A 15,948-nucleotide genomic window follows, 5' to 3' on the forward strand; every position below is an offset into this window, starting at 1 on the left:
GAGGAACAGATCAAAAAGATTAGTTTAAATATATTTGATAATATTTCTCACTATATCATATTCCACCTTGGGGTACACAATGCAGAGCACAACTCATTGTATGGTTGAATTGCCAAAGATGAATTTCTTATAATGAACTAGAGCTCTGCAGTAACTATCTATGGAGCTATAGAGATCTGCTACGTCCTGGATATTTGACCATAAATATGCTGAACAGTAGAGCGAGGCGCTTTAATTTTTTTTAATTATGTATATTTTATTGATTTTCAACAAAACAAAAAACTAAACTATAGAAAACAAAACAGCAGTACAAAGAGTATTGTTCAAACGGTCACAGAATAAACAATAAAAAGAATCACATTAACATGCGGTTATGCAGCATATATATATGTGCAGAACATAGTATTAAAAGATATATTAAAATAGTGTGGCAGCAAACAACAGTTAATAGCAAGTGCTTGCAGCCCCCCAAATCAACCAGTGTCAGGCAGGGAGAAGGTGCTACTCCTTCAACCATAGTGAGATGTGTACCATACCATACCATAGCTATATACAGAAATCTTTCGTGTTTAACAGTATCATTAACTAAGGAGAACCAGCTGTGAAAAAGAGGAAGATCAACCCCGAACCATGCCCATGCTATAACCACCTTGGCCAGGGATAACTTAAAAAATAGAGTTATGGTAGACTTACCTAGATAACTCCTTTTCTTTGGGTCCACAGGGATACCCTGAGGATGTTATGGTTGGAACACCAGGCACCAAAACAGTTAATGCCCCGGGTCCTCCTCCATATATACCCCGCCCCTAGCCATAGGACTTCAGTTTAGTTAACAAGCCTCAAGGCAGGAGAAGAAAAGAGAAGGAAGAACAATCGTATATCAGAGACTCTTACATAAGATGAGGGACTCTGTGACCGAAACAAAATAACCCAATGAAGCCAGGTGCCTCAGGGTGGGTGCCCTGTGGACCTAGAAGAAAAGGAGTTATCTAGATAAGTCTACCATAACTAATTTTCTTCTTCTGGGTCCATAGGGACCCACAGGGATACCATGGGTATTTCCCAAAGCAGTTACCCTAGGATGGGGGACGCTCCTGAGCAGAAAGGAGGAGAACTCGTCACCCAAAAGGAAGCATCCTGAGGGGCAAAAGTATCAAAGGCATAAAACCTAAGAAAGGTGTGGACAGAAGACCACGTGGCTGCCTTGCACAATTGCTCAGCAGAGGCACTACGATTGAATGCCCACGATGCTCCTACAGGCCGAGTAGAATGTGCTGTCACAGTGTTTGGGACAGGGAGATCAGCTTGCGTGTACACCTGAGAGATAGTCGTATGTAACCATGGAGCCAGGGTCTGCTTGTTAGCTGGCCATCCTCGTTTGCAATAACCATATAAACAAATAAAACATCTGATTTTCTAACAGTTTGTAAGCTCCACATAGATACGGAGAGCACGAACTACATCCAGGGAGGCTTCAGCTACAGAAAGATCTGGAGCCTGAAAGGCTGAAACAACAATTTCTTCATTCACATGAAAATGGGATACTACCTTAGGAAGGGAACCCTCCCTTTTACAAAGAACAGCCTTATCTTGGTGAAAAATTAAAAATGGAGAGCGACAAGATAGCGCTGCCAAATCAGAGACTCTGTGAGCAGAAGAAATAGCAAGCAGAAAGTGTCTTTGTGAATTTGAAGTGGTTAACAGCAGAGTCCAAATGTTCAACTGGGGGAGCCTGTAGCCCCTTAAGAACTAAAGACAAATCCCACGGTGCTACTGATTGAACAAAAAGGAGGCTGAACTCGCAGGACTCCTTGGAAAAAAAATTCTCAACATCTGGTATTGAAACAATCATCTTCTGGAACCAGACGGATAGTGCACGTTTCTGCACTCCCAAAGTTGCCAGACGGAGACCTTTGTTTAATCCTGCCTGAAGAAAAGCCAGTACCCTGGAAATCCTGAATATCTTTGGTCAATGGTATTCCCATAGGAAGTTTGATCCTAAGGAATCCCAAACTCTGTAATAGATGCGGGCAGAGGCAGGCATCCGTGCCCTAAGCATCGTTTGAATTACAAAACTGGAAAAACCTTTTGCTCTTAGGATGGAAGATTCAAGAGCCGTGCCATCAAAGCAAGACGAGGTATGAATGTCGGCAAGGACCCTGAGTTAGCAGATCCTGCCATAGAGGAAGAGGATAAGGGCTGTCTATGGACAGATTCTATATGTCGGTGAACCAATGATGTCTGGGCCAAGCCGGAGCCACCAGTATTACTGTCCCGCCTTCCTGCTTGAATTTTCTGAGAGCTCTTGGGAGTAGAGAAATTGGAGGCAATATGCCAGCTTGAAGTCCTATCTTACTGCCAGTGCATCCACGAATGCTGCTGATGGGTCTCTGGATCTGGACCCGTACTTGGTTGTGGCGTGATGCCATGAGATCTAACTCCAGTAGACCCCATTTGTTCACCAAGAGCTGAAACACTCCCGGAAGGAGAGACCCCTCTCCGGCGTGTATGTCCAGGCGACTAATGGAGCGTACACACGGTCAGATTTGTCAGACTTGTCAGATGAACGACTGAACGATTAAACGATGTGAACGATTTGGACGATTTGGCCAAAGTTTTGAACGATTTGAACGATTTAACGATTTTTGACTGCATTAAAATGAATGGAATCGTCCAAGTCTGACTGCAAACCCATCAGATGTCAGATATCGTTATCTGACAAACGGGAACGCGCATCGTTGATCGTCCATCGTTCAGGCATGTCAGATATGAACGATTTTCCTTCAGATATGAACGACTGAACGATTTTTAAATCGTTATCGTCCATATCTGAAGAAAAAATCTGATCGTGTGTATGCACCATTAGGAAGTCTGCTCCCTAACTTAGCACTCCCAGTATATTGCTGAGATGGCCGGAAGATGACATTCTGCCCAAATCAGAACCTTTGTCACTACTTTCATGGCTGCATATAACTTCTTGTGCCTCTCTGATGATTGAGGTAGGCCACTGTAGTCGCATTGTCGGACTGGATCAGGACCGGCCTGCGCTGGAGCAGGTTCTATGCCATGATCAGTGCTCTATACTGCTCGCAGTTCCAGAATGTTTATTGACAGATGACTTTCTCGATTTGTCCATCTTCCCTGGAAGGTGTGATGACCTGTCACTATCCCCCGATCCGCAAAGGCTGGCGTCCATGGTGAGAAGCACCTCTCTTGGAATCCAGAACGTGCGCTCTTTTATCAGTGGTCGGGGAACAGGAGTAAATTACCCCACATGGGGTAATAAATTAATTCCTGGGGGTAATGGACAAACAGCCAGGCATGCATATGAATCATTCTATAAATATAGAATGATTCATATGCATGCCCGGCTGTGCCGTAGGGAGGCTCTAAGCCGGACATCCGCTGAGATGTTATACCAGCAGGCGCCCGGCTCCTTCCCTGCAGCGCCGCGCTAGCCGGAGGCTGGAGTTCTCTTCTGAACTCCAGCTTCCGCCTCTCTCCATGCACACTATGGGAGAGATGTCATGACGTCTCTCCCATAGTTCAGAGTAGCAGGTGGGACGGACAGGACGGCGGCGGATGCAGGAGCGGGGATCAAGGTAAGTTTTTTTTATACAAGCGGCACTACTACATGGGCATTATACGGGGGCAGAACTACAGGGGCACTACTATATGATTTCTTTCAATTCAAATCAAGTGGGTAATGTCGGCATATCTAAATATATTTTGGGCTAAAAGGTAAAAAAGTTCCCTGACCCCTGGTTTAGATGATACTTTCTCAGCCACCACAGGAGGGAGTGACGACCCTCTGGAGTGAGAAGGATCCTTTGAGACCTTATAAGATGATGCTGTCCGTTCCACTTAGAGAATCAATTTTTGTAGAGGCCTAAATGGAACTGGGCATATTCCACTATGTTGAAGATGGATACCATGGACCATGGGACCTGCATTGCTGAGTGAATGGATACACTCTGATTGAAGAGAAATTTGCGCACCCGCAATTGTACAGCCAAAAATTTGTCCACTGGTAGAAAGAACCTTTGTGCCAGGGAATCCAGTAGCACCTCCAGATGTACCATCTGCTATGTTGGAGAAAGGGAAGACTTTTTCCAATTTATTATCCAGCCCTGCTCCTGTAGACAGGCAGTGGTCAGCTGGAGATTATGTTGTAAAACCTCCGTAGACTGCCAATATCAGGAGGTCGCCCAAGTGTGGCAGTATCCAGACTCCTCCTGAGATGAGTAAACACCATTATCTTTGTAAACTCCCGAGGGGCTGTACAGACCAAAGGGCAACTCAGAAACCCTTGGTGGAATAGTGCCATCTTGTACATGCAGATATGCATCCTGTATGTCCAGGGAACCATGAAATCCCCAGGTTCTATTGCCAGCATAATTGACCGTAGGGGTCTTCATACGGAACTTGGGCACATGGATGAACCTGTAGAGATTTCAGATTCAGAATAGAGCGATGAGATCCATTTAGCTTCTGATTCAAAAACAAATCTGAGTAATAACTCCTTCCTTGTTAGCTAAAGGAATCCGGGATTACCGGGTATCACCCCTGAGAATTTAGCAGTGCATGAATGGCCTTGATTGGATCTGATGGGGAAGCTCTGCAAACAACCTTCTGGGGAGTAACCCTTTGGGAAGGTATCACGTCAGAATCCCTCTAGTAGGGAGGGGGATTTCCCACCAAATGCGCTCTCCCTGTGGGAGGGAGTAAAAAGATGCTAGTCTTTTTGGAATCTGGAACAGTTTACCTAGAGTGTTCATGCTTCCCCCATAAGCTCAGTGAGCTGTTCAGATTGAGAGAATCCAGCCTAAATCACCTTCTGGTGTCTCAACACCAGGTTTATTAGGCTCCGGTACTTCACCTTCTATAATGAGGACTGAATTAACCGCCCCTGCTAGAGAGGAACATCCACTGATGAATGACGCTCCTCCCATCCGAGATAGACCCGGAGGGAGAAACCTGTGTAACCTCTGCCTTCTCAGATGATATATCAGAAACTGAAAGCAGGGTGGACTGGGAGGATGGTGCAGTCCATCTATGGGCGGAATTCAATTGTTTTCGCGGCCCACATCTCCGGTCTAAAGTGACAGGAGTTTGTGGGCCGCTATGCAATTGTTCCAGATTTTCATGCTGATCGCGCCCAAAGTGGTCGGGTTTACCCGCGTAAAGCAGCTAAAGCCGACCAAAGAGCTGGGCGCGATCGCGAAAAGTGATGTTTGGGCGCCCAAACATGTCACTTTTCGCACATTTCAGCTCTCACCCCCCTGGTGCTGCGAGCTGAAATGTAGCGCTGTCAGCTGATCGTGCCCGACAGGAGCAAGAATTGAATAGCTCCATCGGGCGCGATGGGGGCAGAAATCAATTGAATTCCGCCCTATATGGTTAAGCTGGCCTATATGGTTAAGCTGGCCACAAATCTAAAGATTCTGTCCAACCAGCCAACTAGTTGATTGGTTGGAATGAAAATCTGGTAAGGTATGAAAGCAAATGACAATAAGCAATTTGATCCCAAACACAAGAAAATGGACAAAAACTACAAAATGTTTCAATCATTTAACAAACTTGTCTGAACGACCATTTTCATCTGTTTTCTGGCATTTAGGAGCAAATTGCTGATCATTTACTCCCATACGTTAACAGATTTTCATTCCAACCAATCAACTAGTTGGCTGGTTGGACAGAATCTGATGCCTTATTCGCCTGTAACATTTGCAGATAGATGCTAAAAGGCAGATTCTGAACTAATTGAGTGGACATAACCCTCCATCCAGAAAGGATGTATGGGAAAAGGAAGCATAGCAGGCTGTAATCACTGTGGGTACTACAAAGTGGGAGGCAGTGTAGGGGCTAAGTTTTCAACTGCATCATAACCTGAGACCAGGAGGACATTCAAGGTGACCCCTGAACAGGAGCTGGCGAGATGGACTGTTGTGGTGTATAACAATCAAAACACAGTCCATCCTGTATGAAATCCTGAGGGGCCAACTGCACAGGATTTACATGAAACCAGCACTGGGACTCCAGTTTACCCTTGTCCTGAGACATGGGAAATACTTGCAAGTAACCTACAACCAGTGTAGGGTTAACAACGCAATGTGACCCTTTTCACAGATAAAAATAAATCTAAAGTACTCTCTAATGGTGGGTACACACTACACAATATGCTCCCTGAGCGATATCGTGTAGTGTTGTCCCCGGCAGGCTGTGCTCAATGTCGTTCATGACATTGAGCACAGCCACTGAACGATATCATTAACGATATCGTTCAGCGCCGGGCTCTCTCCCCCATTCCCTGACATGCAGCAACCTGACGAGATCGTCAGGTTGGCCTGCATGTCAGCCCGATGAACGATAACGACGAACGACCCGCGGGAACGCGCGTCGTCGTTATCGTTCATCTTTTTGGGGTTAAAAATGGACGATAAAGTGGACGACTGAACGATAACGAAAACAGTGATAGTTACAATTGACAGACAGAAATTAAAGAGAGTGTCAATACAGCAGCTAGCAAAGTCACATACAAAGCATATGTAATGTAATTACAATTGGCTCTAAATCAACTACAACAACGCAAAGGAATGGTAGGATATAGAGCACCGCATACCTTAACCAAGGGAGAGGTACACAGGGAGACTGACCCAGACCCTCCTGAGACCAACAGCTACAGGGCACACTGAGCGTGGACAGTGAGCGTCTCATATACACGTGGAAGGTAGGCGGAGCAACCCAGATGCGTAAAACCCTTTGTAGGGACTACGTCTGAGATGAGGGAGGAGCTGCCGGGGAAGCGCCTACCTCCCCCTAAGCTGCATTAACCAGCAGATAGCGTCTGCTGCCGTTCCCCGGCGTCAGACGTTAAGGCGCCAGCACAATCCCGGGCCCTGACAGCAGCGGCTGATGCACAGACACCAAAAGCAAGGACTGCCGCGCGTGATTCCTCGTAAGCGAGGAACCGCGTTTACCTGATATCTGAGCATCCGTTGCAGTCCAGATTGCAGCATTGCTGCTAGCTAAGCTCAGCTGCGACCCACCAAAATCAACAGTACAATTACTGATGTTGCGGCCCGGCGGATGTAGATGGAGTCGCAGTACGTGCGTCTTAATTCAGAGGCTTGGTACAGTCAATTCAAAACAAAATAAAAGCTTTGGACTGCTCTGAGCAGTCCCGTTACAAAGGTGCATCTTGATCCTGCCGCCCAAATGAACAACTGAAGTCCTATGGCTAGGGTCGGGGTATATATGGACGACAACCCGGGGCATTCTGGGAGCAGAAGCTTTAACTGTTTGGTGCCTGGTCTTCCAACCATAATATCCCCATGGTATCCCTGTGGTTCCCTATGGACACCGAAGAAGAAAACATACTTCTAGGTTATACCATTAAACATTTCAAGGGAGAAACCAAAAAAAGACATAAGTGGGTCAAGGTGGGGCAAAGCAGATGGAGTAGTACGGACGCAGTCCCATACCTGGTTCCAAAAAAGGAGCACAGTCCGGCACTCCCAAAGGAGGTGCCAAAAAGTCACCTCAGCTGACCCACATCTACAACATCTGGAATCTGCACGATTCCCCATATTAAAGATACTAAACAGAGTAAAGTATATTCTGTGAAAAATAAAAAATTTTATCTGCTGGTAGCGTACACAGGCAGTAGCATTCAGAGTACGACAAAGCATAAGTGTCCACTGTTCATCTGAAAGATTCCCATCTAGGTCTTAGAGACTGCTCAAGGCCATTAGAAGAATGTGCATTTAAAGTAGAGTAAATAGCAGACACCACTCTACAGGCATCCACAGAGAGCAGTAATTTTCTAACAGGAAAATCAAGAATGGTGGGAGGGGAGTCCCCGAAATAGGCACCCAAGGCATGACGTAACTGCAGGTAACAAAAAGGCTCTTATTTTTATTATACTGTGCATGTTAAGTATTTTTATTTTATGACAGGCTTTTGACACCATTGACAACCCTCTCCTGCAAATCCTTCACATCATTGGTCTGCGTGACACTGCCCTTACCTCTTTCTCTGGCTCAACTTCTCCCTCTCAAGGCACACATCCACTAGACTATTAAATTGAGCGAATGAACGATAACTATATCGTTCGCAAATAGTTTGCAAACCATTTAGAAAAATGTCTAAAAACGACCAGCGATGCACGCTCCCCCTGGTCGTTTAGACATCTATCATCGGGCAAACATGCTGGACAACCTGACGATAAATAATCTCCTAACATGCTGAACCTGACGTTATGTGCCTACACTGAACGACTGACAAATGACTGCACGATTACAATGTCCTAATCGTGTAGTCGTTTTGCTGTCTTTTGGTGGATGTGTGCCTTACACTACACTTGGTTTCTACAAATGTAACGTTCTTGGTCCCCTTCTATTCTCTTTATAATTTCTCGTCACATGAGCTCATTTTGGCATCCAATATTATCTCATGTCCGAGCTGAGCTAACCATCTTTCCACCCTCCCGAGTGCCCTCAAATACCTCAATTTTACTATCCATTGATATTGTGAACTCTTCTATCCTGCAAGTCCACTGTCTTGGGAGCAATCCATGACTCTACGCTCTCCTTCAAATACCAGAGTCATCAGGGGCAGTTAAGCTCGGGAAAGTGATAAATTGAAGAGTGATAAACCAACCAATCAGCTTCTGTCATTTTTCAACCAGACTAACATGACAATTAGGAGCTGAGTGGCTGGCAGTTTATCACTTTCCAGAGCTTAGTACATCTACTCCTCAGTCTCTCTCCCAGTATTGTTGCTTCCACCACTGAAATATCTCAAGGATCAGAGCATCTGGAGGCAACAAACACCCTCATTCTATCACTGGTCATCTGTAGATTGGACTACTACAGTGGTTCTCAAACTCGGTCATCAGGACCCGACACAGGTCACCCAGCAGGTGCACAAATGTATTCACTGCTCAGACACATTTTAAAAGATCCACAGGTGGAGCTAATTATTTAACTTCAAGTTTTCAGCCTCCCAGGATGCACTGGGGTCCCCCTCCTATAACCCACCCCCGAACCAAGGCAAACCAGTTACATAACAAGCCATAGGCCGGAGGAGAAGAAAGAAAAAAGTCTGGAACACACAAGAATCACATTCTCACCAGAAGGAGACGGAAAAACCGGTGACCAGAACCAAGCCCATCTGCAGTGCAGGTGCGACAGGGCGGGAGTCCTGTGGAACCCTATGGACTTAGTAGAAAGAGATAAGGGTAAGTTCTTACCATATCTCATTTTCTACTTCAGGGTCCATAGGGTATCCACAGGATACCTTGGTGATGTCCCAAAGCAGTATCCTTTAAGGGTGGGGACGATCCTGTCGCCCGAAGGAAGCATCCTGAGAGGCGAATGTATCGAATGCATAATACCTTACAAAGGTATGGACAGAAGACCACGTGGCTGCCTTGCAAAGCTGAACAGCAGAGGCACCACGTCAAGCTGCCCACAAAGAACCCACAGACCTAGTGGAATGAGCCCTAACAGAGGATGGAACAGGAAGTAATTCATGAATATAAACCTCAGAAATAGCCATGTGAATCCATCCTGAAAAAAGTTTGCTTAGTGGCAGGCCAACCCTTCTTACGGAAGACAGAGGACAAACAAGGACTCCGATTTCCTAAAAGAATTGGTACTGTCAACATAAATCCTTAGAGCCCGTACCACATCTAAGGTGGCCTCACCAACCGAGAGGTCTGGAGACATAAAGGCCTGCACTATGATTTCAGTTAATGTGAAAACTAGATACAATTTTCAGGAGAAAACTAGGGCGAGTGCGAAGCACCGCCCTGTCCCTATGAAAAATGAGAAAGCCCCCAATTCTGACACCCTTCTGGCTGAAGCAATGGCCAGAAGAAATACAGTTTTAGCTGTAAGCAATTTCAAATCCATTGAGCCCAGTAGTTCAAATGGCGGTCCTTGGAAAGCCCTCAGGACCACAGCCAGATCCCATGGAGCCACTGAAGGAACAAAGGGCGGCTGAATACGAAGGACACATTGCAGAAAGGTGCGGACATCAGGAAGAGTAGCAATCCTACGCTGAAACCACACTGACAGGGCAGAAACCTACACCTTCAGAGAAGCAAGACGAAGACTGTGATCTATGCCCGCCTGCAGGAAAGCCAACACCCTGGAAATCCGGAACACCTGAGGATCATAGCCTCTAGGGCGACATCATTCAAAGAAAGTAAGCCAAACTCGATGGTAAATTCTTGCAGACGCAGATTTCCAAGCTCTGAGCATGGTGTTAACTACAGAGCTGGAAAACCCAATGGACCTTAAGAGGGCAGTCTCAACAGCCACGCCGTCAAAGACAGACTACTCAGGTCCAGGTAATGGCAAGGACCTTGAGACAAGTTCGGACGTAGAGGCAACAGCATCGGAGTGTCTACGGAGAGACTCCGAAGATCGGAGTACCAGTACCGTCTGGGCCACACTGGAGCCAACAGCAGAAGCGTGCCGTCTTCTTGCTTGAATTTGCGAATCACTCGAGGAAGAAGGGAGAACGGAGGGAAGAGGTACGCAAACTGGAAGGTCCACCAGACCGACAGAGCATCTACCAGAAGTGCCTCCGCATCTCTTGTTCTTGACCCATACACAGGTACCTTGTTGTGGTGTTGTGAGGCGATGAGGTCTGGAAGCACCTCCTGGTGAAGAGACCATTCTCCTGGATGCACGTCTTGGCGGCTGAGATAGTCTGCCTCCCAGTTGAGGACTCCTGATATGAACATTGCCGATATGGCAGGGAAATTGCCTTCCATCCAAGCTAGAATACGGAACACCTCCGTCAGGGCCGCCTGACTGCGGGTCCCTCCTTGGTAGTTTAAGTAAGCCACTGTGATGGCATTGTCTGACTGCACCTGCACAGGTTTTCCGTGCAGGACATGTCTTGCTTGCTGGAGAGCATTGAATACTGCCCGAAGTTCGAAGATGTTTAATCGGAAGCGCAGATACTGCTGGCGTCCACCTTCCCTGGAAGAAGTGCGGACCCGTCACCGCTCCCCAGCCTCGGAGACTGGCGTCCATTGTCAGAAGGATCCAGTATGCAATCCAAGAGGGGCGCCCCTTGTTCAGGTGAGCAATGTGTAGCCACCAGGTCAGACAGACGTACCTCCGGGGAAAGCACCATTGTCTGTGACTTTATCCGATGGTGCAACCCATTCCATCTGCAGAGGATCAACTTCTGCAGAGGTCTGGAGTGAAACTGGGCGTACTGCACCATGTCGAACATCGACACCATGGATCCCATTAACCTCATCACCGAGTGAATAGACACTCGGCGACTCTGCAGGCAACTGCATACTTTTGCCTGTAATGCAGAGATCTTCTCCTGCGTCACAAAGATCCTCTGTTGGTGAGAGTGCAACAGGGCTCAGAGATGGAGCATCCTCTGTGAGGGAACCAGGGAGGACTTATTCCAGTTTACCAGCCAGCCGTGAGTCTGCAACACAGAGACTGTCAGTTGCAGATGGCACTGAAGTATCTCTGGAGACCCTGCCAACAGAGGTCGTCCAGATAGGGCAACAAGCAGACCTCATGCATCCGCAAGTGGGCTGGCATAACTGCCATGACTTTGGTAAACACTCGAGGTGCCGTGGCCAGACCAAAGGGCAGCGCCTGAAACTGGAAGTGTTGGTCGACAACTGCAATCCTGAGGAAACTGTGTGCTGAAACAATGGGGACATGCAGGTAAGCGTCCTGAATATCTAGCGACACCATAAAATCCCCAGGCTCCATCGCTAAAATGATGGAACGCAGGGTCTCCATCCGGAACAGAGGTACCCTCAAGAATTTGTTGAGGGATTTGAGGTTGAGGATGGGCCGGTAAGACCCATTGGGTTTCTGTACCAGAAAAAGATTGGAGTAATACCCCGATCCCCTCTGGGACAACGGAATAGGCACTATAACTACAGCCTGGAGCAGAGTGTGTAACACCTTCCGGAATTCCAGGGCCTTGTCTTGATCAGACTGATGGCCGGTGGTGAAAAATCATACCCCCGAGAGACCACTTCTTACCAAAGTGTCTGTGGTGGTGAGACACCAGCACTGGGCGAACTGAAGAAGCCGGCCTCCCACTTTGGGGTCTGCCAAAAGAGAAGCCCGTCCCGTCAGGCGGAAGACTTATCGTCCGACTTGGGAGCAGGATGTCTTGTACTCCAAGCCTGCTTCTTAGGCTTGGCAGATTTCTTGGCCCCTGACTGTCTCGGAAAGGACTGTACTTTGGACACCCTGGCCCTATAGGGCTGAAAGGACGAAGATCTCAACCCTGAAGGGACTGTAGCCGATGGCAGACACGCAGCCACTATTTTGTCCAGATCAGGTCCAAACAGGACCTGTCCATTAAAAGGCAAGCATTCCAAACCCTTTTTGGAATCCGCGTCCGCTTTCCAAGAGCGCAACCATACGAGCCGCCACCGCTGCTGAGGAGTTCTGAAAGTGAGGAGACCTATATCCAAGGCTGCCTCATTTATGTACGTGGCTGAGTCTCTGAGATTACCCACTAACTCCACCAGCTCAGATGTGTCCAGAGATGCCTCCAAGCTATTAGCCCAACTTTCCACGGCCCTGGCTACCTAGCACATGGCCATAGCCGGTCTGGACGTCCCCCCAGCAAGGGAATAAATGGATTTCAGGCATATTTCAACCTTGTGATCCGTAGCATCCTACGGATCGTGGAGGGCATGGGCAATGTAGCACTCCTCACTATGCGTGTTACATGAGAATCCACTTGCAGAAAGAGTTTCCCACTTGGAAAAATAATTATCCGCAAAGGGGTATGCAAAAGCCAGATGTTTTTGAGGCTGTTACAGCTTACCCGGATTTTTCCAGGCCTCCTCTAAATGATCCACGAACTGACCAGATAGAGGAAATACAGTGGCATCTCCCTTAATATCCTTAAAGGCGGCTTATTTGGATTTAGCCACGGGGAAGGGGAGGGGAGGGATGTAAGCTCTCACGAGCAGGGCCATCTACCCACTTGTGCTTCTCCTTACTATAGTGTCATTTACTTCTTACTCACCACTAGGGCACCTAACACTTGGTTGCTTATGCTCTGTTGCTTATCTGGGTGATATGGTCGCTAATGTAGCAATATATATTATCCATGTCCTGTATTGTATTGTTCTGTAAGTCACTTGTATACAATTTGTTTTTGTACTTTGTAAGGTGCTGCGGAACACTTGTGGCGCCATATAAATAAACGATAATAATAATAATTTAGCCACGGGGAAGGGGAGGGGAGGGGGGGATTATGCCATCCTCAATAACCAAGGCCGCACAGACTACTTTAGACTCCGCCTCCTTAGTACAGAGGGGCTCCTGGTCTGAAAAGTCAAAAGTCTCAGTCAGACGACCTATCATCCTAATCATACTGAGCTGTCTGACACTGAAAGCCGCTTAGGAGGCCGCAATGATAACTCCCCCTGTAAAACGTCCGACAGGTGTTGCACCGTATTGGACAATGAATTCACCCATGCAGGCTCCTGCGAGACCTGGGGGGTAGCCTCCGCGGGACCCCACCGCTTATTTGCCTCCTTGAATCCGGCCATAGTCCGGGGGTCACCGCTAGCTGTGACCCCAGACACCCACCGGCATCCCCGGGTCAGTACCGGCATTTTGGTCCAACGGGGTGGAGGAGCGACAGCATAGACATCAGAACTGACTGTCTATGCTGTGCAGCTCATCTTGTGCAGTCACAGCTGCCTTAAAGAACTTCAGGGGCCATTACCGCCCCCCTCTGTTAAATGGTGATCCGACTCCGAGCCGGACACCTACGAAACTGGTTTGCCTTGGCTCGGGGGCTGGGTATAGGAGGGGACCCCAGTGCACCCTGGGAGGCTGAAAACTTTAACTTTGTGGTGCCCGATGTCTGACGTCATGCACCTATACCGCAAGGTATCCTGTGGATACCCTATGGACCCTGAAGTAGAACCATGCACTGTTTGGGGTCCTGAGGACAGAGTTTGAGAACCTGTGCACTACTAGAACCTCCCCTTATCTGGACTCCCTGACTTCTGCCTCTCTCCACTCCAATTTGTCCTCAATGCTGCTGCTCATCTCAGCTTCCTGTCCAAACATAGTGCACCTGCCTCCCCCCTCTCCACCAGGTTCTGGCTCCTTTCCCCTTCAGAACACAATTCAAACTCCTCCTTGCATATAAAGCCCTCACCCAATGCTCACCTCACCATACATTTCACCTGTCCCATCAAATTCCCGCCCACTTCGCTCCGATTGCTGCCTCGCCCAACTGATTTCCTCCACCCACTCATGCCTCCAACATTTTGTCCATGCAGCTCCGTCTCTGGAACTCTATTCTCCAAAGCTTTAAATGAGCTCTCAAAACAAACTTCTTTATTAAAGCCTTCTAGCTCTCATCCTAACCAACTACTCTATACTCCTCACCGTTTCTCCCCTTTGTGGACCAGTGTGTCTGCCGCTCCAAGAATTAATTAGTTAGAAGTAGAAGAGGGGGTTGATTGTTCCATGGTTACCCACGAATTATATCAATCAACCCCCTCTTCTACTTCTAACTAATTCTTGCATTTTTAAATAAGTTATTTTTTAGGATAATTTTGAAGATCTCTATGGAGACTCTGACGTGCCTACCACTAAACTAGCCAGTGCTCTCTTACATATACCTTTTACTTATTTATTATTATATATTTTCCTTAACTGGTTGTGCCCCATTGATATTTTCATCATATTTTATACTAATTCTTTAATTAATATATTATGCTATTTGAAACTTGATGTTGTGTCTTTATGTAAATTATGCTTTTTAAAAGAACTATGCTGCCATATCTTGGCTCATTGTCACATAAATGATATTATTCTATGCTGATTTAAGTTGCGTGTCTACTAAAGTTAACACTTTGGGCAGAGTTACCCTCTTCTAAAATGGCGCTCTCAAAGTTTCCAAACACTACTGAATTTTTCTGCTTCCGTAGACTTATGGCAGTGTCTATTTCCGGAATACGACAGGAGCAAGAAACGTTTAACCTGAGTGGGATGTCGATGACGTCGAGTATGGGCGGATGCCTGTGTGATGATGAACGTTGGAGTCAGGGCGGAAGTCAAGTGGACACCCGCGATACCATTACCGGATATTGAAGGACGGATGCCATGGAAACGAGGAGTGAGGGCGGAAGCCACGTAGATGCCGATCCTTTAACCATCTGTCTCCGTCCAGACCCAGAAGAGGGCGGATGTTGTCATAGAGGGTGGAGATCTTTGGGCGGAAGTACCGCTTAGTATTACGCTAAGTTTCACATTATATCAAAGTGATCCGGACGTTTCTGGAATTTCATTTGTGTCATAAACAATTAACTTAATTCATAGGAGCATTTTGAAAGTCTCCTTTGTTTAATCCTTCCGATAGACCGGATATGAGGTCACCAATTGTAATGAAGATGACTAATTGGTTCTGTTTTAACCTGGTATAAATATGGACTCATGCATGCTAGCTAATATCCCTTGAAAAAGTCCCATTGGATGAAACGCGTTGGAGAAACTGCACTCTTGCCTTTAAATCCATTAAGATAAGCACCTTTGAATTCATTGCTGTTTTTAAACTATATTCTCAGTTCATCTGTTTTTAATATATATTATTGGGCTTGTGCAATCTATACCATTATGCATTTGCACTTTATTCCAACACTGTGGTGTTGAGATTTGTTGTTATGCTGTTTCAAGCTATTATGCGGTTTTTCGCCCATTCACTTTGTAACATTGTGCTTTTTTATTATATGTATGTATGTTAGTATGTCTATATGAATTTTTGATTAAATTTCTTTATATTTATTGCACTGTGCACTTTTTAAGTGACGCCTGTCGCTGTATCATTCGTCATATCCACACACACACATTTTATATATATATATATATATATATATACACATATATATATATACACATATATATATAT

At 46.5% G+C, this 15,948-nt stretch overlaps 1 protein-coding gene across 2 annotated transcripts in view; it reads right to left on the reverse strand.

Annotated features, from left to right (window-relative positions):
• Positions 1–15,948, reverse strand: part of MAPK1 (mitogen-activated protein kinase 1) — a 103,572-nt gene that overhangs the window by 24,449 nt on the left and 63,175 nt on the right. The gene's annotated exons all lie outside the window — the stretch shown is intronic.

Source organism: Taudactylus pleione, unplaced genomic scaffold, assembly GCF_031769625.1.
Source record: "Taudactylus pleione unplaced genomic scaffold, aTauple2 ptg000205l, whole genome shotgun sequence".
In the NCBI taxonomy this organism is placed as follows: domain Eukaryota; kingdom Metazoa; phylum Chordata; class Amphibia; order Anura; family Myobatrachidae; genus Taudactylus; species Taudactylus pleione.